Here is a 25,941-nt window from a genome sequence, read left to right on the forward strand (position 1 = left end):
ATCTGTCTCTCCACCAAATATCTGAGGTAAAGTCTCCCTAGCAAGAAACTGGGGCCAAAGTTCATGGGATCATTCCCCATAGTAAAGATCATCAACCCAGTCATGGTGCAATGGAACTTGCCTTGATTGCTAGGGAAGATACACCTGGTATTCCCTAGTAGCTTCTTAAAACCCATGGTCAGATCAACGCTGAGACCCCTACCTTGTGAGCCCCCAGACCTTGTGGTCATAGGAGGCCAAACCCATTATGAGGTGAAGCGAATCCTCAATTCAAAGTGGCACAGGAAACAAATCCAATATTTAATCAAGTGGAAAGGCTACCCCTTATCAGAGGCATCATGGGTAAAGTGTAGGAACATCCAAGTCGATCGCCTTATAGCAAGGTTCCATACAGAAAATCCAACCAAGGCTGGGTGAGGTTCGCAACCCTAAGTTCCATATCTGCACTCAATTTGGTTTTTTTGTTTTGTACAGGTCACCTTCAAGAAGTGAGGAGAGCTGAATGTCAACTCATAAAACATTTATATGCCTGTTTTAGAGTTGCCATGAACAAAGGGTGGGGGGAGGAGAAATCTGAAGGAGCAGTGCAGCAGTTTAAAACCAAAAGTGCATTCCATTCTTATCTTGCAAAGATTGTAACTAAGCTACTGGAATTTCTGCCTTGAAAATCTCTAATTGGAGAACGTGACTCTCAGCTATAAATGTGTTTTGTTGGAGAATATGAATTATGATACACCCAGAGGGGTGGGGGAAAAGCAGGGTCATAGGTGATAGTGAATTACGTTTCTCAGAATCGGCTTCATACAGGTCATGCTGACATGCTTGCTCCTAATAAATCCTTTGAAGTTTTTGAAGCTGGGCTTGAGGCTCATGATTAAATTAAGGCAACTGCCAGAATCCTGACACATTCAGTTTTGATCACCACTATGTAAAAAAGATGTTGAGACTCTAGAAAGAGTGCAGAGAAGAGCAAGAAAGATGATTAGGGGACTGGAGGCTAAAATATATGAAGAACGGTTGCAGGAATTGGTTATGTCTAGTCTGATGAAAAAAAGAAGAACTAGGGGAGACATGATAGCAGTCTTCCAATAGCTCAGGGCTGCCACAGAGAAGAGGGAGTCAAGCTATTCTCCAAAGCACTTGAGGGCAGGACAAGAAGCAATGGGTGGAAACTAAACAAGGAGAGAAGCAAACTAGAACTAAGGAGAAATTTCATGACAGTTAGAACAATTAATCAGTGGAACAACTTGCCTCCAGAAGTTGTGAATGCTCCAACACTGGAAGTTTTTAAAAAGATGTTGGATAACCATTTGTCTAAAGTGTGTAGGGTTTCTTGCCTAGGCAGAGGGTTGGATTAGAAGACCTCCAAGGTCCTTTCCAACTCTATTATTCTATTCTAACTACAGTGATTAAAGACCTGGAGACTAAAACTTATGAAAAACGGTTGCAGAATTTGGGTTTGGCTGGTCTAGAGAAAAGAAGGACTGGGGATTGGGGCATGATAGTAGTATTCCAGTATTTAGAGTGTGCCACAAAGAGGAAAGCATCAACTTATTTTCCAAGGCACCAGGAGGCAAGACAAGGAACAATGGATGGAAACTAATCAAGGAGAGAAGCAATCTGGAATGAAGGAGAAACTTCCTAACAGTGATGACAATTAACCAGTAGAACAGCTTGCCTTCAGAAGTTATGGGTGCTTCATCACTGGAGGTTTTTAAGAAGAGACTGGACAGCCACCTATCTGAAATGGTACAAGGTCTTTTGCTTCAACAGGGGTTTAGGCTAGAAGACCTCTATGGTCCCTTCCAGCTCTATTTTGATTGATTGATTCTAATTGAAATAGAAATAAAGTTGAATGTATTTTTTTTAATTAAAGGAGCTAATTTAGCTATCTCTGCTAGTTCCATCTGTTTTTTCACCCTCTCATTGATCCAGCTTTCCTTTGGATAAAGCATTCTTGCTCCTTTCATCAAGAATGACAATAAAGTTCCAAGTTTTCTAGGTTCTTTGTACACTAATATTAAAAGAAAATAATGTTTTATGTTAAAATATGAATCTTATCCCAACATTTCTTTGTTTTATCACAAGTCCATCAAAGAATGGAAGCTTCTTCTTTGCATTTCCAATATACATTTGAAATATCTTTGACATTTTGTCAGGGGTTAAATATCAATGGTGCAGCATTTTATAAAAATTTCCTTTTAGAATATAATTTAATGTAAATTGTAAACCCTTCATCCATACTGTATGTTTCCTGTTGTTCAAGCATTATATTATACCTCAACTTCTTTGCCCATTGAATCATGCAATGCTTCAAATATTCATTCTCCAAATTCAATTTCAATAACAATTTATAAACCTTCGCAATAACAGTACAGTACACTGTGTTGGCATGTGAACAAGAAAATGTTTCCAATTATGCCATAGAGACTAACATATAATGTGATTGGAGCCTAGCTCAACCATTAACATACTTCATATACACTCTATCATATACAGATAGATTGTTAGCCACCTTTACTGGAAATAATTACTCAGTTGAATTCTTAAAATCTGTTAGGGTTATTGGCAGATGCTGAACTGAGCTGTCTTTCGAAAGATTTATTGAGAAGGGAAGAGAGTTACAAGAATTCTAGTCATTCAGCCATTTCCCACTTAGAAACATATACATCTGATTTTCTTTGATTCCTGCATACAATCTAAATGGACGTAACATCTTCTTACAAATACAATTCTTCCAATATAATAATGGTGTTATGTCTCATATTTTTACATTTATTCTGGCAGTAAGTTGCTCCTTTGTATTCAGGTCTGGCCTTAAAATAATAATGTAGCACTTGGAGATGAAGATACAGGCCAGTAGTCCAGCAGTGGAGACCAAGATGGAGAAGACCTGCACAGCCACCATATATTTCCCTTTGGTGCTCAAGTATGTGGGCACAAAAGTCACCCAGACACTGCAGAAGATCAGCATGCTGAAGGTGATCAACTTGGCTTCATTGAAGGCCCCAGGGAGATTCCTGGCCAAGAAAGCCACTCTAAAGCAGATGGTAGCTAACAGGCCCATATAGCTGAGTGTAATGTAGAACATGAGAAGAGAGCCTTCATTACATTGCAAGATGATAACTCCTGGCTGGGAAGTGGAGGTCAGAGTCAGAGAATGGGGGAGAAACACCAACCAGATGGAGCAGATGATAATTTGGACACAAGAACAAGAAAGGATAATGGAGTTGGCCAAGCTCTTCCCCATCTCTTCACTCGGTTTCCTGGTTTTGTGGCCAAGAAAGCCAGCTACGCTGTGATTGTTTTGGCCAAGAGTGAAGAAATGACAACTGAGAAGACAATGCTGAACACTGTTTGTTGAAGAAGGCAGGTGGCTTTTCTTGGTTGACCAATGAAGAGAAAAGGGGACAAGAAGCAAAGCAGGAGGGAGACCAGGAGGATGTAAGAGAGGTCTCAGTTGTTGGCTTTGACAATGGGAGTGTCTAAATATTTAATGAATATTATTAAAATGAATCCTGTGGATAGGAACAAAAGCAGAACAAAGAAGACCAGGATGATGCCCAGATGTTCTTCATAAGAAAGGAATGATGTAACTTTGGCGATACATTGGACTCATTCCCCATTTGGATATTTGTCATCTGGACACTTGGTACACTTTTTCATATCTGAGAAAATTAAAGAGAAATATTGTCTAACTTGATTTGGTCTTATCTCAACAAATCTCCATTTTTTTTCAAAACATAGCATATATAGAAAAACATAATAGTCAATGTAATAATAAATGAACTAATTATGTACTTAAAATATGTAATAAGTTATTTAATTAAGAATTTTGTCTCACCTAAGTTTGGAGCTCTGCAAAGAGATATAATTTTATTTATATGTCAAGAAATTTGTTCTCCTAACGTTAAGGAAGATGAATTCCTTAAGGAAGAGAATATATGACTTTTTTTATACTCTAAGAATGTGCAAATGAAACAATTTCCACAGTCTTGAATTACTGACAAATTCAATCACTGAATATAACAAATAATCAGAGTTGGAAGGGACCTTGTAGGACATCTAGTCCAACCCTCTGCCCAAATGGGAGATCCTATATCATTTCTGACAAATGGCAATCCAATCTCTCCTTGGAAGTCTCAAGTGATGATGCTCCCACAACTTCCAAGTTGTTCTATGTGGATATAAATCAATATTATAGTTTCCTTTTTCGTAATTCTCCATTTTCTCCTCCTATTGGGAAGGTCTCTTTCATTTTCATCACAATTGTATACTGTATGTAGGACTTTTTTTCCTCCTTTACAACTATAATGGAATTTCTTTTTAGTTGGGGTTCAGGTTGGTCAGATTTCACTATTTAATCAAAACACAAATAAAAGAATTTGGAAGGCCCATTATTGATGGTATCAGGGAATTTGAAGTAGCACTAACAATATGGTTTAGTAAATTTTCATCAAGATGCTAGTTCAAGTGAAGCTAGGACTGTTTAACTGGGTAAAAAACAAAATTAATGTTTTACCTTTTAATTCATATCATGGACAATTATAGTTTTTTGTCCCCATGAAATGTATATTTAATTTATAGCGCTCCTCTCACAGTGATGCTATCTTGCTGGAATTTATGGTAAGATTTTTTTCTTCTCTTCTCTTCTCTTCTCTTCTCTTCTCTTCTCTTCTCTTCTCTTCTCTTCTCTTCTCTTCTCTTCCCTTCCCTTCCCTCCCCTCCCCTCCCCTCCCCTCCCCTGCCCTCCCCTCTTCTCCTTATTGCTTTATTAATCTTTTCCTGCTATATTCTTCAAAGAAGATTGCCTCGTACTGGGAACGCACTACAGAATGAGGCGAAGCGGTTAAATTGGTTGCTCAGGCTTTATTGGTTTTCATGCTCTAACAGCAAACAAGCCACTCAGTCTTGAGGCAACAGCTGTTGGCCTGTTTGACAGCTCCATATATAGTCGGCTGTCAAACTATCGGCCAATCAGGTTGCAGCTGAGTGCCCCCTGCTGGAACCAGACCAGAGGGGGAACTTCAGAACATAGCAATGATCTTTCTGTTTATAGTATTTGATGACCTTACAAAACATAAATTGACTCATTGATTGATATATCATTTCATAGATGGCTTTTTGAAGACAACATATTGTAAATTTAATTCAGGTGAGAAAAAGCAATGGACCTAAGACATTTCCTCAATTTTCAAACAACTCTAATGTTTCTAGAGAAGTATACTGGAAGGAGACATTCAAACTAAAAAAAGCAGAAAAGATAATGTCTGCAGCAGTAGCAAAGCCTTTCCAATCTATTACACTCTTGTATTGCTTTCCAGCCCCTCTTTTCGAGGTCTTTTTGCTTTAGAGAAGAAATTATGCATTTTGAAAATAAGCAAAATAACAACAACTGTGCTTCAATTTGTCTTTTAATATGATCTTCATCAAAATGATCTGGACACAAATCCATGTTTATAAAGTCTTCTGTTGGTCAAGATTCAGATGATTCTGATGAATGGTCAAGAGAGACATATGTTGAGATGGCAGAATTTAAGCTTAGCAGGCCTTTGAGGCTATGTAAATTTTCACAGGAAACCACTAGCCTGTGAGTTAGGTATGTGATTAAAACCACAGAAGACATGCTATATTTTTATATCCTAGCTGAAGTGTGTCATCTGCATACTGTGTAATAAAACGAGAACAAAGAAATGTATAAATATTGCACTATGCTATGGGTTCTTTCCTTCTTGGAAGGAGTAGAGGTGGTATTCAGCAGATTCTGACCAGTTCTGGAGAACCAGTAGCAAAAATTTTGAGTAGTTTGGAGAACCAGCAAATGCCACCTCTAATTGGTTCCACCCCCATCTACTCTCTGCCTCCTGAGTCCCAGCTGATTGGCTGGGTCTTCTTTGGTTGCCCTGCACAGGAGAACGGAGCTAGAAAGCAGGTTAGTGGGGTGGGCCATGCCCACCAAGCCACACTATGCCCAGAAAGCCATGCTCACTGGTAATAATTTTTTTGAATCCCACGTCTGGGATGGAAGGACCCATCTTTGTTCAGCTGAATAAACACATTGGTCTATTATCACAGACAGCCAGACACCCTTTGTTTTATTTTACTGAGCCACACCTGAAAACCTACATTACACTTCCCTTTTCTTTGGTGTCATGTACCTTCCTGAGTAGAGAAGGTTTCCTCTGGACACAGAATGCAGTCATAGCAGCAAACTGGCTCTCCTTCCCGAGCCCTCTTGAAAAATCCAGGTTGACATTTTTCCACACATTTAGATTGAGGCAGACTCTAAGCAGAAAAAACAAGTAATGACAAAGAAAATGTGTTAAAAATTATTGTCGTTGTTGTTGTTATGTTGTTATTATTATAGATGACTTCCCAAATAGAATGCAAAGAAATATTTTCCTTATGAACGAAAGCTGCTAACTGTGGGACATTGATATTCTAGGACAAATAAGAAGAGTCAAAATGTTGCTAGGGCAGTTGTGAGTAAAGATTTCTGTCTGGCTCTGGGGAGGAGTGACACAAGCTGGAGGTAAAGTTATAGGAATGTATCCCTCAAAAAGGGCTAATATGGCATATTTTGGAGCAGCAAGTAGGATGTGAGGATGACTCATATTGGAAAGGTATATTTCAGAATCACAATCAGAATAGAGCTGGAAGGGAGCTTGGAGGTCTTCTAATCCAGCCCCCTGCTCAAGCAGGAGATCCTATACAGTGGTGGGATTCAAATTTTTTTACTACCAGTTCTGTGGGCGTGGCTTGGTGGGCATGGCAGGGGGAGGATACTGTAAAATCTCCAGTCAGAGGTGATACTTGCTGGTTCTCCAAACTACTCAAAATTTCTGCTACTGGTTCTCCAGAACTAGTCAGAACCTGCTGAATACCACCTCTGATCCTATACCATTTTACACAAGTGACTGTCCAGTCTCTTCTTAAAAACCTCCAGTGATGAAGTACCCATGGTATCTGAAGGGAAGCTTTTCTATTGGTTAATTGTCCTCACTATTAGGAAGTTTCTCCTCAATTCTAGGTTGCTTCTCTCCTTGATTATTTTCCTTCTATTGTTTCTTGTCCTGCCCTCTGATGTTTTGGAAACTACATTCATTCCTTCTTCTTTGTGGCAATCTCTCAAATACTGGAATACCACTATCATGTCCTCCTTAGTCCTTCTTTTAGGCTGGCCTCTGCTTTTAAAGTTTGAGTCTCCAGGCCTTTAATGATCTTGTTGTTTTTCTTTGTTTCAAAGTTTGTTTGTTTTAGAGGGTAGACCTCCAAAACAAAGTCCTTCCTATTGAAGAACTACTATTCCAAAATTGAACTCAGGCACTGATGAATGCCTTTCCTCCTTTGGCATTTGAGGGACATGAACAAGAGAAATTGAGGCTATCAGCACCAATTTCTGATGAAATCTCCTATTGTATGGAGAAAATAAAGGGCAGAAAAGACACAACTGGGCCATGAACTACTCCATGTTGGACATGACTGAATCCATGGAAAACAGTGCTGCAAATTACTGCACCTTCCAAGCAGTCCCAAAGGACACCTTGGTCAATAGTACTGAAACCTCCCAATAATTCTAAAAGAACCAGTAAAGCTTCTTTTCCCACATTCAGTATGGAATGTAACTCATCCACCATGGTGATAAGTCTTAGTCCAATTGAAATGTATCCTGATCACCAGTGTCCTCTATATGTTTCTTTTGACATTTCACCTAACAATGAAAAGAAGCCACCATTTTTAGACCTTCTTCTGTTTCAGCCATGAGAGAGAATCCTGGCTGATGGTAAGTCTTTGCCTTTCAAGACTTCCTAACTGCACTTTCACTCCAGGATCCATGTGGAGATCATTATAAAAATCCAGCAAGCTCATGATGTTCAGGTCAGCTCCTATGTCTCCATTCATCTCCAAGTACAGTTTCTCCTGGGAAATATTGCAAAACTCAGAAGGTTCCAGAAAGGGATGAAACTAGAAAGAAAATAATCCAGGAAAATAACCTTATCTCATTTGGTCTTTTCACCTATTCAAACTCTCAAACTTGTTTACAATGTAATGATCAGCTCATAGGAATATCAAACCCCTCCTGCTTTAAAATTCATGACTTCTTTGTCCATCTCTTTTGTGCAGAGCTATTTATTAGCAAACATGAAGACTTTGTGAGAAAATGGTGCAAGGCTACTCCAATGTTCAATGTGAAACGAACCATGCAAAGTAAATCCTTCCTATGTGAAGGTCTCTGCCTTACTACTTTGTCCTTCTAGTACCTGCAAAAGAAATCAGCTCTCCTTGATGCTAATGTATAGGAAAATGTTACTGCAGAGACAGAGAATGGCTTGAATGGAACATTGGGGTAAAATAACCAATATTTGATTAAAAAAAAATTGAACATGCAAATAGAATTTCATGAAGATGAACTTGAATCAACCTAGAAGAATCATACATGAAAGTTAAGCCAGAGGTTTTCAGGGCAAACATGTCAAATTTGTCAACAAACAGTAATCACTTGGCTTCAAGGCCAACAAGCCCAAGTCCAAGAGTCTTCTTGGCTTTAGGGAAGATTGAATGAAGATGCAGTGGGACTAAATTGAAAAAAAGAGACTTGCATTTTCGTGGTGACAGAGAACAACCAACTTTTTAATACTGTTGTGGTTCATCGGTCAAGTCAGAGGAGTCAGAGGAGATGGAAGGGGTGCTGGGGTTACCATCGGGGCCTGCAGAAGGTTCTGAGAATCAGGAGATCTCAGAGGCAGATGCAGAGTAGGGTCCATCTACTCACACTCAGGCGGAGAGACACCTGTTTTGGGGGCCTGAGCTGAGCAAGGGTGAGGAACAGCTGGGGCCTGTCCCAGTTGCACATATGCACAGAGAAGTACGGAGAGGGGAGCAATGCAGGACTAAGGGCCAACTATCCAGTTAACAAGCCCCATCCTGGCTGGGATATAAGGAGGAGAGGTATGGGAGGTGTGGTTGTAAGGAGACAACTGTTCATGCTCCAGAAGAGTTGCCTCTGGTGGATTCATTGCCAGGATTTCTTTGCCACTACCCAGGTTTGTCAGGATTCTTTGCGTTGGGATTGAAGTGCTAATTGAGGCTCCCTGCAGAAACTGCTACTGCTTTGCGAATCACCTAAGGATGTGTGACCTGGAGGTTTGTCACTGAATGTGTGTATTCTAAATAAAAAGGGGTTTCTCCTCACAAGTAGGCTGTTGAATGGGGCTCGTGAAGGCCAGATCAGAACAAATACACCTTCAGGTCTGCCATGAAGAAGCTTCTTTTCTTCCACCACACTGTGTATCTGGGAGACTTTCCAAATCCAACTCTGGAGCCAAGTCAAACTGCAAATTCAGTATTCTTAGATCAGGGGTGGGCTTCAAACATTTTAGCAAAGGTATCTCTGCCCAGATGTTGGGTGGGTGTGGCCTAATTGGCCTCCTGCACCATGGCAGGGGGGCACTTTTTTCCCTCCCCAGGCTCCGGAGGCTTTCCTTGAGCTTCTGGGTGGGTGAAAATGGCCTCTGAAAAGGGCCAGCTTCCAGAAAGGCTCTCTGGAAGCTGGAAATGCGCCTATTTCCAACCTTCCTGAACTTCCTGGAAGCCCATTTTTGCCCTCCGTGAGCCTGCACTTACCTGCATCCAAAATGGGCTGTGTGGGGATTCCTGGAAGTGGTGTGGTAGGGAGGGCGGTGCCAGCCATGAGTGGGATTTGGGGGTTCTCTGAACTGCTCAGAATCTTAGCTAGGGGTTCTCCCGAACCCCTGCAGACCCCACAGCAGCCCAGCCCTGTCTTAGATTGCATGCTCAGTTTGCTCATGATTAGAGGAATTAATAGGGTAAAGATGGGTGAGAATGGCTAGAAGAAGATAGAAAACAACAATTGCACAATATTGATGAGGGAACTAGAGGACAGGAGAAGAAACTACAGAATATTTGTTAACACCTAGAACAAGACAGAAATGGAAAGATAGTCAAGTCCAAAAATGCAGGAAGTGTAGAACTGGGGTGAGGAAAGTGAGATCAGCTGGAGTTAGCAAATAATGCTGAGAAAAAAAGAGGACTTTTCCAAAATATTGTAAGGAAAAGAAAAGGAAAGTATTGGTATTTGAACTATTCACTGAAAAAGGCAATAGAGAGGGGGAAAGGGAGAGAGAAAGAGAGAGAGGCTGAGGAACCTCCACAAATTGCAATTCCTGGAAATAGAGATACAATGAGAAAAAAAAAAGTGAAGCCCAGATGCTCTCTTTGCCACCCCTTGGGTTTTGTAGATACAACCCACAGCCATTGAGAGAGGAATTGGGCAAATCTGTAGTGCGACAGAAGAAGGAGCAAACATTGGTGGAAAACCAGAAGGAGGTTGAGATGGTTCCTGTGATGACCTGGGGTGTGACACAAAAATTACCAAGGCACAAAAATAGAATAAAGTTCCAATTATTCTCGGCTGGAAATCAAGCTCTTAAAGAAAACAGTTTACGGAGGGAGTAAATGCAGTCTGCACCCAAAGTAAAGTTAATTTGAAATAAAAAACCCAACACAAACCACACTGAAGGAATTACTATGGCAGGCAAGGATGATTAATTGCAGAGTTCTACCAGATAACACAGCAATCACAGTTGGGAGGAAGCCAAAACACAGATAAGCTCTGATAAGAATAATGTACGCTTTGCTTCCAGCAACAACTCCCTTATCCGCTCCTGCCTGAGTGCCCTAGGATGAAGAGGGGATGGGCCTGAGTCTTCCTCTGAATGCCCATCTGGCCAGTGCCCTTCCCCAGTTTCCTCCACAATCATTGGAGCCACACTCCCACTCCCTGTTCCATCTCTCCCTCAGAGTCAGACTCCAACAGGGGCATGACAGTTCCTCTCCCTTTCCCTTTGGATTCCTGCCCAGAAGGAATTACGTGATCCTTGACATGACCTCATACCTGCCATGGCTGCAGCCTTGGAGCCCCCAAACTCCCTCCGTTCTCCTTCCTTCTCCTCTTGGATCTAGAGGCATATGCGTGTGGTAACATATTTTATCAATCATTTTCTGTAAGTCCTTTGTACAGCCATAGAGATAAGGATATGCAAGCATTCCTGGTGGGAGTAGGAGTACTTTTACGCAGGAGTGTCTCATCCTGTTATCTGCGTGCGGGCTTAGAAGGAACAGGGAAATAGGTGATAATTATAGGTATACAGCAAGGACTTTCGTCAGCGGGACTTTCTGTGCCTGTATGTTATTATCTTATCGAGGTCATTTGTTTTCTGAATCTTCAATAAATACTGCTGCCTGAGTTCGCTCAGAGCTGGCATTTGCTCAGACGTTTCCCTGCGTCTCATTTCAAGTGCCAGACCACCACAAGTGGTGACCCCGACGTGATAGCTTGGAAGAGCTATACGTTCCGGCGTGATAGCTTGGAAAGGCTATCGTTTCCCGCATCCTATACTCATCGTCGCGCCGACTGGGCCCTCATCTTCTTCGCTGGACGGAGATAGATTCTTTTCGTGAGTATGGGGAGATCTCTCGAAGGCTCAGAAAGAGCACATCAGGGAATTGAGAGGGATCATTGGGAATAGTTTTAGGTTTGGAGTTCATAGTAGAGGACATGCAGTAAGTAAGAAAGAAATTGAGGACTTATTACAGTATGTTTGGAAACATATTCAGTCATATCCAGAGGGAGGTAGTATTAAAGTAGAGTCCTGGAAAAAGATAGGAAAATTTTTGCACGAAGAACCTCGTGCCCCTTCTTCAATTTTGTTAACTTGGAGGGTGATTATAGATGCGTTAGCTACTTATGAACAACCGCTCCTAGCACCCCCCGAAGAAGGTTTGCCACCTTACCATGCGGTACGTTTGTTGCCACCGACGGCACCTCCGGATAAATCCGGGGGACTGTCAGGCGCTGGAAATATTTTATCAGAGGATAAGAGTTTACCTTTAAGAGTTCAAGTAGATGCAGTTACTGCAGCTATTCAAGAAGCAAAAAATAGAGGGGAGTTATCAGGAGATGATTTAGTGGAGTTTGGAGTAGAGGTTCAACTTAATCCAGTAGAAATTGTCGTGGACGCTGCGTTGAATCCGCAGCGGGAGTGGAAGCCTCTAGCTCTCAGGATTTTAAAGGAAATTAAGCAAGCAGCAAAAGAGTATGGTGTTAGATCGCCATATACTCAGGCGTTGTTAGAAGCAGTTGGTTATGGAAATAAAATGATTCCGGCTGACTGGAAAGCTCTGTTGAATATGATTTTAACTCCAGCTCAATATTTGGTGTTAGATCAGAAATGGAGACAGCTGGCAGTCCAGAGGGGAACAGCAAATGTTATCCCAGATCAGCTTTACGGAGCTGGTAACTATACAACAGTGGAACAACAGAGAGATGGTATGCCTGAGGAGGGATTCGTTCTTCTCCCACAAATAATTTTTCAAGCCATGGGGGCTCTCCCTGACGGCGAAGCTGACGAGAAAACTTTCACTAACATCAAACAAGGGAACAATGAACCTTATGAAAATTTTGTTAGCAGATTGAAATTGGCTATTGAAAGACAAATTGAAAATCAATTCGCCCAGAAAGAATTGCTTTTGAAGTTAGCAATAGAACAAGCTAACACAGATTGCAAAAAGATTTTAAATCCACTTATAGCAAGTGGAGAGCGAGAAATCGCAGATTTGATTAATGCTTGTAGGAAGGTTGGGAGTCAGTCTTTTAACATGGAGACTTTAGCTCTGGCTCTGCAAGCAGGAAATGCTAAAAAGGGAAATTGTTTCAATTGTGGGAAGCCTGGACATTTTAAAGCGCAATGTCGGGCTCCTGGAGGGGGTCAAAGTCGGCAAAATAAAAGACCAATGGGACAGGGTGTTCGTCCTAAATCAGTGTGCCCGAAATGTAAGAAAGGATACCATTGGGCATATCAGATGCTCCTACAGTTTTTACTGATGGAGGGAAAGTTTTTGGTGCTTGTGTTTGGAAAGATAAATCTGGAATTTGGCATACAAAAGTGACATCAGAGCAGAAGTCTGCCCAGCAGGCAGAACTTGCTGCTGTAGTTTTGGCCTTTCAAAATTTTAAAAATCAGGCTTTTAATCTAATAGTGGATTCTTTGTATGTATATACTTTGTTACCCTTTGTAGCAGGATCCTATTTGTCTCCTGGAATATCACCTAATATTTTAAGATTGCTTTTGTTGTTGCAAGGATGTTTGGAGCAGCGTGTGCATGCATGTTTTGTTGCCCACATTCGTAGTCATAGTAATTTGCCTGGAATTTTATCACAAGGTAATGCCAAAGCTGACAGTGCTGTAACTTCAGTTCTCACTGTCCAGCCATGGGACAGCCATAGTTATTTTCATCAAAACGCTAAAGCGTTGGCACACCAATTCAAGCTTACTGCTGCAGAAGCTGCTGCCATAATTCAACAATGTCCAACTTGTTCAAGGCAGGGCACAGCTATCCCTATGGGAGTCAACCCCAGGGGGTTGAAACCTTCAATGATTTGGCAAATGGATGTTACTCAATATCCATCATTTGCACCCTGGAAGTATATACATGTGACTGTGGATACTTACTCAGGATTTCTAATGGCTACCCCTCAAAGGGGTGAAGCGGTTAAACATGTTATCAACCATTGCATTAAGACATTTTCAGTTGCTGGTACGCCACAAACTTTAAAAACAGACAATGGTGCGGCTTATCGAAGCACAGTCTTTGATCAGTTTTGCAAACAGTGGTCCGTGGAACATAAATTTGGGATTCCATACAATTCCACAGGACAGGCTATTGTAGAGCGTCATAATGGCACACTCAAGAACATGTTAGCTAAATTAAATAAAAAAGGAGGGAAGCTCCTGGGGCTTCCGGCAATTCAAAATCAATTAAATCTAGCTTTATATACTTTAAATTTTTTAAATTTGTCTGGTAACCCCCCTGCGAGTATGGCCAGCAGGCATTTTTCTTCTCCTTCCACAGATGCGGTGAGACCTCGGGTGTTGGTGCGGTTCCTTCCGGATCCGGCATGGGTTCCTGCTGAGCTGATTACGTGGGGACGTGGTTATGCAGCAGTCGAACATCTTGGTCAAATTCGTTGGGTTCCTGGTCGGTGCGTTCGACCTGATCATTCGCAGGCACCAGTGAAGGAGGTTTCGGAGGAGCAGGATGGCGTTCCTGTGGTTCCTGATTCTCAGGATGGCGTTTCTGTGGTTCCTGATTCTCTTGATGCCAGCAGTCCAGGCGCGGTGTTGTGAAGGCTGGGAAAAGATGACTGCTTATCTGAGATTGCCAACTTGTATGCAGCAGGTTCCTCTGGGGAACCGGACTAAATTGATCTGCAAACAGTGGCATCCTTTGATTTTTCCAGCATATTGGTCCTGGCATAAGGATCAGGACATTCTTTACTCGGGACCTGATAAGGATATTATATCTTCAGCCTGTGCAACAACTCTGATCCTGTTTAATGTTTCTGTTTCAGACTATGGACAATATCGGTGTCAATTGGAGTTGCCTAAATTAACTTATACAGACTCTCTTTCCATTCGTCTTATGCCTCCACGGACTCTAATACGGAGGCGAAGAGCTGTTATTATCTCAGAAACTAGAGACCTTGGAGATAATTTATGGAAAGAAAATTCCTATATCAAGGACATTCGGATTGCAGCTAAGGGTTTAAATGTTACTAATTGTTGGCTTTGTATGCATGTACCTGGGTCTGGGAAAGGTGGAGTTTTGTTACATGGTGTTCCTTTGAATGAGCGAACCAGTACTAAGTTAGATATTTATAATAACTTTAGTCACTGGATTCATTGGGGCCCAGACCCCGAAAAGTGGAATCAAACATTGTTCACAACAAAGGTAACTTTCACTACTAAAGCCTCAGTTTGTTATTACCATCCCCCTGTAGGGACTCAATCTATTTTGTTGGGAAATACTACGCTCTGCCAGAAGGTGATTCCTTTGGAAGGAGGATGTATGAAATGTGTAAAAAGCAAGACTAGTCAGAATAACTGCATAAATCGGATATCTTCTATGTTATCCCTGGCTTTGAAAGTTTCCCATGACTGTTGTATAAATCAGACAGTTACAAGCAGAATGGATATTAAACACAGAGCATATGTTCTCTGTACTTGGATGTGGCTAATGTGGAGTTGGGAAAGTGAGGCCTCCGACAATACCTATCATAAGCATTTAAAATACTTTCCTCTTCCGGATGGGTTATGGTTGTTATGTGGGGACGCTGCCTATCAACAGTGGCCAAAGAATTGGTCTGGAGTATGTACTATAGGTTTTGTAATTCCTGTCATCTATAAATTGGAGGGTTTACCGATTGGGATGCGTATTCGCAACCGCCGAGAAGTTGATTCTGGCCTGACTGTGGGTGGTAATTTGTGGACTCAGATTTCTAGGGCAGCAATCCCACCTTTGGGAATAGCTATGAACTATAGAGATATTCATATTTTAAATAATTTTACTGTTGCTATGTTTAATAATACTATTAGAAGCATTAAGATGTTGAATGAAGAAGTGTCTGAAATTCGCCAAGTTACTTTACAAAATCGTTATGCTTTAGACATAATGTTAGCTGCCAAAGGAGGAGTGTGTGCCTTAATTCATTCACATTGTTGTGTTTTTATACATAATTATGAGCCTAACATTACAAGAACTGTTCATGATATGGAAGACCGCATAGCTAAACATGAAGCAGGAAAAGATGGCTTCAATAAGTCACTTTGGGCTTTGCTATGGGATTGGCTTCCTGACAGCTCATGGTTACGTTTATTGCTTCAATCAGTTGTAATAATTGTTGCTATACTTATTATGTTATGTTGTTTTATTCAATGTATTCCTAATCTATTACAAATGTGTACCTCAGCTTTTCGGCATATGAGAGCAGGTCGCGAGGGAACTGTGTACTATGCCACTAAAACACCCCCTATCTTTGAATAAATAAAAAAGGAGGGAATGTGGTAACATATTTTATCAATCATTTTCTGTAAGTCCTTTGTACAGCCATAGAGATAAGGATATGCAGGCATTCCTGGTGGGAGTAGGAGTACTTTTACGCAGGAGTGTCTCATCTTGTTATCTGCAGGCTTAGAAGGAACAGGGAAATAGGTGATAATTATAGGTATACAGCAAGGACTTTCGTCAGCGGGACTTTCTGTGCCTGTATGTTATTATCTTGTCGAGGTCATTTGTTTTCTGAATCTTCAATAAATACTGCTGCCTGAGTTCGCTCAGAGCTGGCATTTGCTCAGACATTTCCCTGCGTCTCATTTCAAGTGCCAGACCACCACATATGCGGCATTCAAGACATGGGCCAGAGTCTTAACAATAGTGTAAACATGATGGTCATTTGAAATCAGGTCCCTGCCTTTTTCCTGTTGGGTCTCCAGTAGTGCCGTTTGGGTGCATCTTTGTTGGCCTTTGACAGAAAAGATGTGCTTTGAGGAGGAACATTTAAAGATCATGGATTTAAACTGACGTTCTACATAGAGACTTGGTTCAAAGGCATCATCCTTTGGCCTATTTTTTTTCTTGAATAGCAAAATTACAAATACTATGAATGTATTTGAAAAATGTCTGACTCAGTATTGAAAATGGAGCCACAGTTGTAGCAATCCAGACCTTCCCTTCAATGGGTCCTGGCAAACCTTCAAGCATTGCATGGACACGGAGGACTCCATTCATGAGGTTACCATACTCTATAGAGTAAACAAAGACACTGACTTGTCTCCACTTGGAAAAGGGATCCCGGAGGGGTAGTTCATTTCCGCTCACTGAGAATCGGTGTGATATCATAATAATCCTGAAAAGAACCCAAATGAATTGTCTCATATATAGCTGAAAAATATTACTTCTCATGGACTCATTGTGATCAATAGAATTAGTCAGGGTATTAAAACATTAATATATATATATTACCCACATGCTAGTTCATTTTTTCTCCAAAGATGTTCATAGGAATCAAGTCGGATTAATAAAAACCTAATATTCTGGACTTGATCTGACCCACATACATTCTTCCTTTTCTTCATCAGATCAGCTATAAACTTGTTTCAGAAGATCTGAGTGATAAAAGTCATTTCCCCTTCTCCTACCGGATGGCCCCCAAAGAAGGCATCCAGTACCCAGGAATTATCCAATTGCTTCGCTATTTCGGATGGAATTTGATTGGTCTTTTTGCTTTCGATGTAGACAATGGAGAGAATTTCATCAGGACTTTGACTCCTGAGTTTGTCAGGAATTACCCCCATCACCCAATCTACAACTAGCAAGAGCTTCCTTCTGCCTTTTCTTTGCCATTTCTGTTAGTGATTGGGGACAAACCCCCAAGCAGAGTGTGCAGCAGCAGTCAAGCCAGGCAGCCAAATGAGAGAAGCTGGGCCCAAGAGTATACACACACTGGAAACAAAAACTGTTTGTAGTTTTTAAATAATTGTTTAATCCATTCAGAGTTTAAGCATTGTCAATCAGTCCATATGTCATTCACAAATATATCCATCCAGTAACTTAGTCCATTTTACTAGTCAGTACTATGTCCTTATCTGCTTGTAAATCTTCTCCTCCCGATACCTTTCTCTCGAAGACAACGCTGAGTATTCACAGGATATCAGCTCACCAAGGGAATAGTCCTTTTGTTCAGCAGAAACGGTATCCAGCACAGTAGCCAGCAAACAGTAACAAGCAGATGTCTCAAACAGGAGTAAGCAGCAGGCAGGCATAGAGCAGAGAGACCAGCGCAGGGGTGTTACGTTTCTCTTACTGCCTTTTATTGCTGTTTGTAACCGCACCCTTAATTATCTAATTACATTGCAGTTTGGTGCTTAAAGCTACAAACACTTAAACCTTGGTTTATATATTTATTCACCCAAACCTAGTTGGTCTATCAATATACCCAACATTCTCCCCTTTTGGGTGATATAAATATATAATACCCTTACAATCTAAACCCATACTTTACACAACTCTCTTGGTGCTTAATGGCACCTTGGGCTTTAGTAAAATTATCAGCTATATTGTCCTCCGACATGCAGTACTCCAGCTGTATCATTTTACTCTTTACAGATTGTCTAACGTTTAGGTACCTTAAATCCGTATGCTTGCTCCTAGTTTTTACTGCAATATTTGTGGCCATTTGAATTGCTGCCTGATTATCTTCATGTACAATTATAGGATAATTTACAGTTATACCCATATCATTCATCATTTGTTTATACATAATTAATTCAGTACATAATAGCGATAAACAGGAGAATTCTGCCTCCATAGTAGACAAACTTATATGCTGTTGTCTTATTGACTTCCAACCTATTAATGTCTTACCCAGCATTATGACTGTTCCTGAAGTCGACTTTCTTGTGTCTCTTTCTGATGCAAAACTAGCATCTGCATAAGCACTCAGTATGAGATCACCTTTTGGTTCTAGATACAGTGCATGGTGTAATGTTCCTTTAAGATATCTTAAAATCCTCTTTAATGCTATCCAATGACATTGAAGCGGATCATTATTATGTCGTGCCAGTTGATTAACACCATAAGCAATATCTGGCCTTGACCAATTGCTAATGTATGATAAGCTACCAATCAAAGATTGATATATTGCCTTATCAAACTTGGGACTTTGAGTATCCATTTTGCAAATATCCTGACTCATTGGAGTCTTTGCAGGCTTACAAAGTTCCATCTTATAATCTATTAGCAATTTAGATATCTTATCTTCCTGAGATATCTTAAAACCTTTCTGTGTTTTCAGTATATTCAAACCTAGATATTTCTTTATCTCCCCTAATTGCTTGATTTTTATTTTCTTAGCTAATGATGCTATTATTTTATTGGCTTCATCATTAGTCTCAGTAATCAAAGCAATATCATCAGTGAACAATAATAATAATGATATTTTCCCATTTGTCTCCCTTTTAAATAGACATGGATCGGCTAAACCAGCTTTAAAACCTATATTGTTTAGTTCCTTTACAATATACTGGTTCCATTCATAGCCTGATTGTTTAAGACCATAGAGGCTCTTTTTTAACAACCAACAATCATTATTATTTTCACCTTTAAATCCAATAGGCTTTTTCATATATACAGTATGTCTTAGTGGAGCATGCAAGTAAGCAGTTTCCACATCTAGATGGTTAACTATATATTTCTTGCTTGCTGCCCACACTAATGCTGCCCTTAATGTTGCTGCTTTAAGACTAGGTGCAAATACCTCATCATAGTCATTGGCACTTTGTCTAAAACCTTGGGCTACTAATCTTGCCTTATGGATTATGTTTCCATCCTTATCAGTTTTTATCTTAAAAATCCATTTGCAGCCAATGGGTTTTATATCAGCAGGTAATCTCACATTTTCATATACTTTCATATCTTTCAAGGATTTCAATTCCTTATTCATTGCTGCATACCAACTTTCCTTATCTTTAGAAGGATACATTTTTATTTCATCCACAGTATATGGAACTTTATTAACCTGGCACACTGTGTTAGCCTGGTATCTATCAGGCGGTCTAGATATTCGTGTAGTTCTTCTGGGAATTGCTGGGCTTGTATGAGGACTTTTTTGAATTACTACCTGTTCATGTTCCTCAGCTTGCTCAGCTATTGGTACTATTTCTTCCTTTATGGGCTCTATCTCTTCCTGTACTTCTCTCTTTACTTTATTTTTAAAGTTACAGGGATAATTAATGGGATTTCTATAGGATTCAATAATTACTTCTTTATTGTTATCCTGTTCTAACTTATCCCATCCTACGTGCTCTAGAAATTGGGCATTGGCACTGCATAACACTTTAGATGTGCCTTTCTCCCAAAATCTATATGCCCTATGGTTTGCTTGGTAACCAACGAAGAATAATTGTTTAGCTCTGTGTTGCCCTTTACGCCTGAGTTGTGTAGGGATATGCACCCATGCTGGTGCACCAAATGTGTGCAGGTAACTCAGATCAGGCTTCCTGCCATGCCACATGGTGAATGGTATTTCACCAGTAGTTGAGTTAACAACGTTGTTCAATATGTTATTAGCACACATTGTGGCCTCCCCCCACAAAGAATCAGGTAATCCAGAATCAGTTAACATTGATCTAACCATTACCTGTAGTGTTTGGCCTCTTCTCTCTATAAATGCGTTGTGTTGTGGTCTGTATGGTGCAGATTTCTTGTGCTCTATTCCAGCTACCTTTAATCTATTCTGGAATTTGCTGTTAACAAATTCCGTACCATTATCTGTCACCAGGGTTATCAGTTGCCGTTTAGTCTTTCTTTCTGCAAACTTTAACCAGTTGAAGAAATGTTGATATGTTTCAGTTTTGCTTTTCATTAGGTAGCAAAACCCATATCTAGAATAATGGTCCATAATGCTCAGTATATATCGAGCACCCCCCATACTGGGTTTCTTTGGACCTATAATGTCTGCAAATACTACTTCTAAAGGTTCTTTAGTTTTGAAACCATTTAGCCTATTTGCAGGCAATATTTTACTCTTATCTTCACAGCAGACATTACAACACAAATATTTATCACAAGGTTTTAACCTTATTCCATCAGATAACTCTACTGTACGTTTTAGCATTTTAAAATTTACATGCCCCAAACGCCTATGCAATAAATGGATACATTCATTATGAGGCTTTATATTGTTAAATACAGTCTGTGCCTCCCCTTTCTTACTATCATGTAATACATACAATGTTCCATTTAAAGCTGCAGTTACCCTTTTGTTATCTTTCTCAATTATGCAATTATTATCCTTAAATGTAATTACATAACCTAGTTTGTCTAATACCCTCACAGAAAGCAAGTTCATCTTTAACTGAGGTACATACAACATTTTTATATTCTGGTTTAAGCATGGACAGTATGCAATACCTTCACCCTTGGCCTTGAGGTTCCAACCATTGGCAAGTGATATATGTTGAGAGCTTGTAAACATTTTTATAAATTTTGTCTTATCTCTCGTGATGCAGTGGGATGCACCACTGTCCACCACCCATAAATCATTCTTCACATCACAGTTGCTAAACGTGGCTAGTTCAAAGGATTTCTTTGGCTTTTTTACATTCTGGCTTTTTTCTTTTCTGCAGAATCTTGCCAAATGTCCTCTGCCTCCACAATTAAAACACTTTTTAATTGTGTATGCCGTCGAAGATAAATCCTCTTCTTCCAGGTGCTTTACTTTACTAAGTTGGTTTCTTTCAAGCTTTGAAGATAATTTCTCTTCTTCTCTCAGCTGGTCACGTTCAGACCTTCTTCTGGCTTCTTCTAATAGCCTGCCGGTAATCTCGGTTACTGATAAACTGTCTTTTGGCAATACCTCTAAAGCCGTCACATAATCATCATAGGTTCGATCCAATGAAGACAGTATGATGTATACTTGTTGCAACTCATTAAATATAAGCTCTTTTTCTTGTAATTCCTGAAAAATGCTTTTCATACAGTTTAAATGAGTTAACATGTCTCCATTCTTCTCAAGATGTGTTCTAAACAGCTTCCGTGTAAGATATATATGAGCTCCTACACTGTCTCGAACATAAATCTTCTTGAGGTTCTCCCAGCAGTTTGCAGCATTTTCCTCTCCACGGATATGGATGAGTTGCTGGTCAGAGAGAGTCAGTCCTATGATGCATAAAGCCTGCTCATTCTTTCGTTTATAGTCTTGTATCTTTTTGTCATCCTCTTCATTATTAGGATCTAAGTTAGATACATCTGGTGGGTTTGTTATTATGTCCCACAAACCTTCTCTTCGTAGAAGTAAACTACATTTCATTGACCATGAAACATAGTTTGTTCCATCTAGTCTGGATATCATGGACAGATTTGGCAAATTTACTTGTGCCATTGCTCTTCAGATATACAAACTATTTAAAAACTAATGAAAAACAGTTTGTTCTTACAGTAATGTGTAACTCAGACCAACTCTCTCTGCTATATCCTGGTTAGTTAGACTGTGCTCACTGGGCCCATAACCAATGTTAGTGATTGGGGACAAACCCCCAAGCAGAGTGTGCAGCAGCAGTCAAGCCAGGCAGCCAAATGAGAGAGGCTGGGCCCAAGAGTATACACACACTGGAAACAAAAACTGTTTGTAGTTTTTAAATAATTGTTTAATCCATTCAGAGTTTAAGCATTGTCAATCAGTCCATATGTCATTCACAAATATATCCATCCAGTAACTTAGTCCATTTTACTAGTCAGTACTATGTCCTTATCTGCTTGTAAATCTTCTCCTCCCGATACCTTTCTCTCGAAGACAACGCTGAGTATTCACAGGATATCAGCTCACCAAGGGAATAGTCCTTTTGTTCAGCAGAAACGGTATCCAGCACAGTAGCCAGCAAACAGTAACAAGCAGATGTCTCAAACAGGAGTAAGCAGCAGGCAGGCATAGAGCAGAGAGACCAGCGCAGGGGTGTTACGTTTCTCTTACTGCCTTTTATTGCTGTTTGTAACCGCACCCTTAATTATCTAATTACATTGCAGTTTGGTGCTTAAAGCTACAAACACTTAAACCTTGGTTTATATATTTATTCACCCAAACCTAGTTGGTGTATCAATATACCCAACAATTTCTTAGCAGTATTTATATTTGTTGATTCTTCATTTTTTTAAAAAAATAATCTTCCATTTTGTATATATTGGAAAAGAAATCCATACAGGAAAATATGTATAAGATGAATGGTTATGAAATATATATAACAAGGGCAGATCTCTTAATCCATGTAAGAACTGAAGTCTTTGTAGACTTCAGTTCAGCATTCAATACCATCATTGCAGACATTCTTCTAACTAAACTAAACCAGCTAGCAGTATCTGAACACACTTGTAAGTGGATCATAATCTCTCTAACAGACAGGAAGCAGCAGGTGACAAATAGGGTACCAATAAGCAATAAAATCATACTAGGAAACAATCAATATAAATTGTAAGGCTACAAGCAACAAAGTTACAGTCATACAGTCATAAGTGGGAGGAGATAGGTGATAGGAATGATGAGAAGATTAATAGAACTAAGGGGAAACTTCCTAACAACAATAACAATTAACCAGTGGAATATCTTGCCTTTTGAAGTTGTGGGTGCTCCAACACTGGAGGTTTTCAAGAAGCCACTTGTCTGAAATGATATAGGGTGTCCTGCTTGAGTAGAGGGTTAGACTAGAAGACCTCTAATTTCCCTTCCAGCTTTATTCTGATTGATTAACAAATCCACCAATACTTTGCCTATGGAATTCAAGAACTGCTTTTTACCATGGCCCTTATAGGTTTTGTGGCTGTGGATTAGATAGATAATGGAGACGGGGAAAATAAAGAAGTCATATCGTCTTATGACATCACCCACATTACTTTGGGGGCTTCTGTTTCACAGCTGGGAAGGCTCTCTGTCCAATCAAAAGGTCTTCTGCAAGAAATGAAGGTGTAGTTTTGAGGGTAGGTTTTGTGCAAAATCTTAATCAAAATAATGATATTTTCCATGGTGAACAAATAGAAAAGAATTCTTTATTGGCCAAGTGTGATTGAACACACAAGGAATTTGACTTGGTGCATATACTCTGAGTGTACATAAAAGAAAAGATACATTCATCAAGAGTCAAGAATCATCAGGTACAACACTTAATGATAGTCATAGGGTACAATAAGCAATCAAATCCTACTAGGAAACAGTCAATATAAATTGTAAGTATACAAGCGACAAAGTTACAGTGATACAGTCACAAGTGGGAGGAGATGGGTAATAAGGAGTGATGAGAAGATTAATATTAATAGTAGTGCAGACTTTGTAATAGTTGAACAGTGTTGAGGGAATTATTTCTTTAGCAGAGTGATGGCTTTCGGGAAAAACCTGTCCTTGTGTCTAGTTGTTCTGGTGTGCAGTGTTCTATAGTGTCGTTTTGAGGGAAAAGTTGAAACAGTTTATGTCCAGGATTTGAGGGGTCTGTAAATATTTTCACAGCCCTCTTTTTGACATGCAGTATACAGGTCCTCAATTGAACCTGTATACTGCACAAGTCAAAAAGAGGGCTGTGAAAATCCATGATTCATGAAAAGGATCCCAATTATTACCTTACTTACATTTGTTAAAACATAAACAACTCCCACCCACACTGATGGGGCAAGTCACCAGAATATCAAATTATATAGAATATATGAGCAACCCCATTCTCTTCCAACATTGATGATGTTACCTAGTTTAGTAATAAAATGTCAGCAAGAAAACAATCAAGTTTAGACAACAAAAAGGTTACCTTGCAAAATGCAAAATTATTATGACACTAGGAACCAACTTTTCTCAACAAACTGTGCAACTCAACTTGAGATCATGTCAATAATATCATATTGTCAGAATAAAAGCTGTATTACATTAGTTGTATAGATCTTTAGGCATGTATACTTCAAGATCCTTCACTAGTCCTGGTATGCAATTAATGCCTAGACTGAATAAAAGTGGAGCAAGTATGCAACCTTACCTCTTGGTAAATATTGATCCTTTTTCACATGCCTCCATTGGACCCAAAACTGCAATCTGAAATGAGTGCTTGTCAAAAGAGATCTGGCTGGCCAACAATCTGAGTTCCATTTTAAGGGCAATCAATTTCCTCCATAATATTTCTCTCTTTACTGTGTCAAATGCTGCACTAAGATCTATAAAGGCAGCAAACCATTGTTTCTCCTGTCTGACATATTTTCTAATTAGGTGGTTCAAGACAAAACAATTGTCAATAGTGAATCAACTCTTTCTAAAGCCTGATTGTTGTTCTGCAAGGACTGCACTATTCATCTACCTACTCTGAACTCTCCTCAAGAGGAAGCATGCATTTTTGCTACACCATCTATTAGACTAATGGGTCAGTAATCTCAAGGTTTTTTTTATTTTTTTTCATAAATACGAACTATTATTGCCTTTTTTCACCCAACTTGATATAGTAGGTGTTGTGTGTGTGTGTGTGTGTGTGTGTGTGTGTGTGTGTATGAGATGATTAGTGAAGTTCGATCTGGGGCTCTATTATCAGCTACAGAGGCCTTTAGGAAAGCCTTGCTGGCCGCAGAAGAAATGGTCTGGCGAGGCAGGTGTCGGGATGTGCGAGGCCTGGCTACAACTGTCCAAAGGTAAGTAGTAGGGCAGCTCAGACCCCCATCCCCATCCTAGCTTAATTTTTACCTGTGCACTCTGGAGTGGGCAGGATCTTAATTAGGGTTTATTTTGGGCTAGGGTTTATATTGGGTGCGCATGTAAAAAATCAGGCTAGGACTTACTTTCAGGGTAGGTTGTATTTTCGGTGAAACAGGGTAGTTGCATCAAGACTCTCAATCACATCTACAACCATTTGGCAATAATTGGGGGAGGGTTAACACATAGCCTCAGAGATGGGAAGGTCAAAAGGGCCTCTCTCCACCAACTGCATCCACAGAAATTAAGGGGGGACCACCAGGTTCTTCCAAACCAGTTTCTGGATGGGTATGGCAAGAAATCTGGTTGCATCATCCACCATGCCATCAGCACTGCCACTGTCACAGCTGCAGAATTCACAAGCCCAGTGTTTATTTGATAAAGCTTCAATACTTATATCAATGTGGAAGGATAGCACAGAGAGGTCAAGGGGGAAAAAAGACTTATTATCTCTATAACTTTCTCCTATATACCCATACCACCACATTTCTGCCTGATAGTTGGCTCTCATCCAACAACTGACATTTCTAGAACTGATTGGAAATTAAATTTCACTTCAGGTGCAATTTTTTAAAAAATCAGCTCCTATTTAGGATTGAAATATGGAGAACTAGAAAATCCCCAAATGACCCTACTCTAAACATTAGGAAAGTTTCTATGATACCAATTAGTTCCTTCGCATTAGAAGATAGGCATGATTAAGTTGTGTCATCAATACAGAGTTTAATAAAACTTCAGAAGTGACTTTCTTCAGCAGTCTCTGGAGACCAAACATCACAATGAAGGATAGAAGAAGTCAATTCCTTGGATGTTGAGCT

General features: G+C 39.9%; 2 protein-coding genes across 2 annotated transcripts in view; one reads left to right on the forward strand and one right to left on the reverse strand.

The window, feature by feature from the left end:
- Positions 1-25,160, forward strand: part of LOC113450704 (uncharacterized) — a 503,870-nt gene extending 478,710 nt beyond the window's left edge. The window contains exon 5 of the transcript XR_015742471.1: positions 25,137-25,160. The gene's annotated coding sequence lies outside the window, so the exon portion shown is untranslated. The remainder of the gene's footprint in view (positions 1-25,136) is intronic.
- The window catches only part of LOC113450709 (vomeronasal type-2 receptor 26-like), a 92,958-nt gene that overhangs the window by 16,391 nt on the left and 50,626 nt on the right, over positions 1-25,941 (reverse strand). The window lies entirely within an intron of this gene.

The sequence above is a fragment of the Pseudonaja textilis genome, chromosome 2, assembly GCF_049901715.1.
Source record: "Pseudonaja textilis isolate UNSWEBS1 chromosome 2, rPseTex1.2, whole genome shotgun sequence".
NCBI classification, from domain to species: domain Eukaryota; kingdom Metazoa; phylum Chordata; class Lepidosauria; order Squamata; family Elapidae; genus Pseudonaja; species Pseudonaja textilis.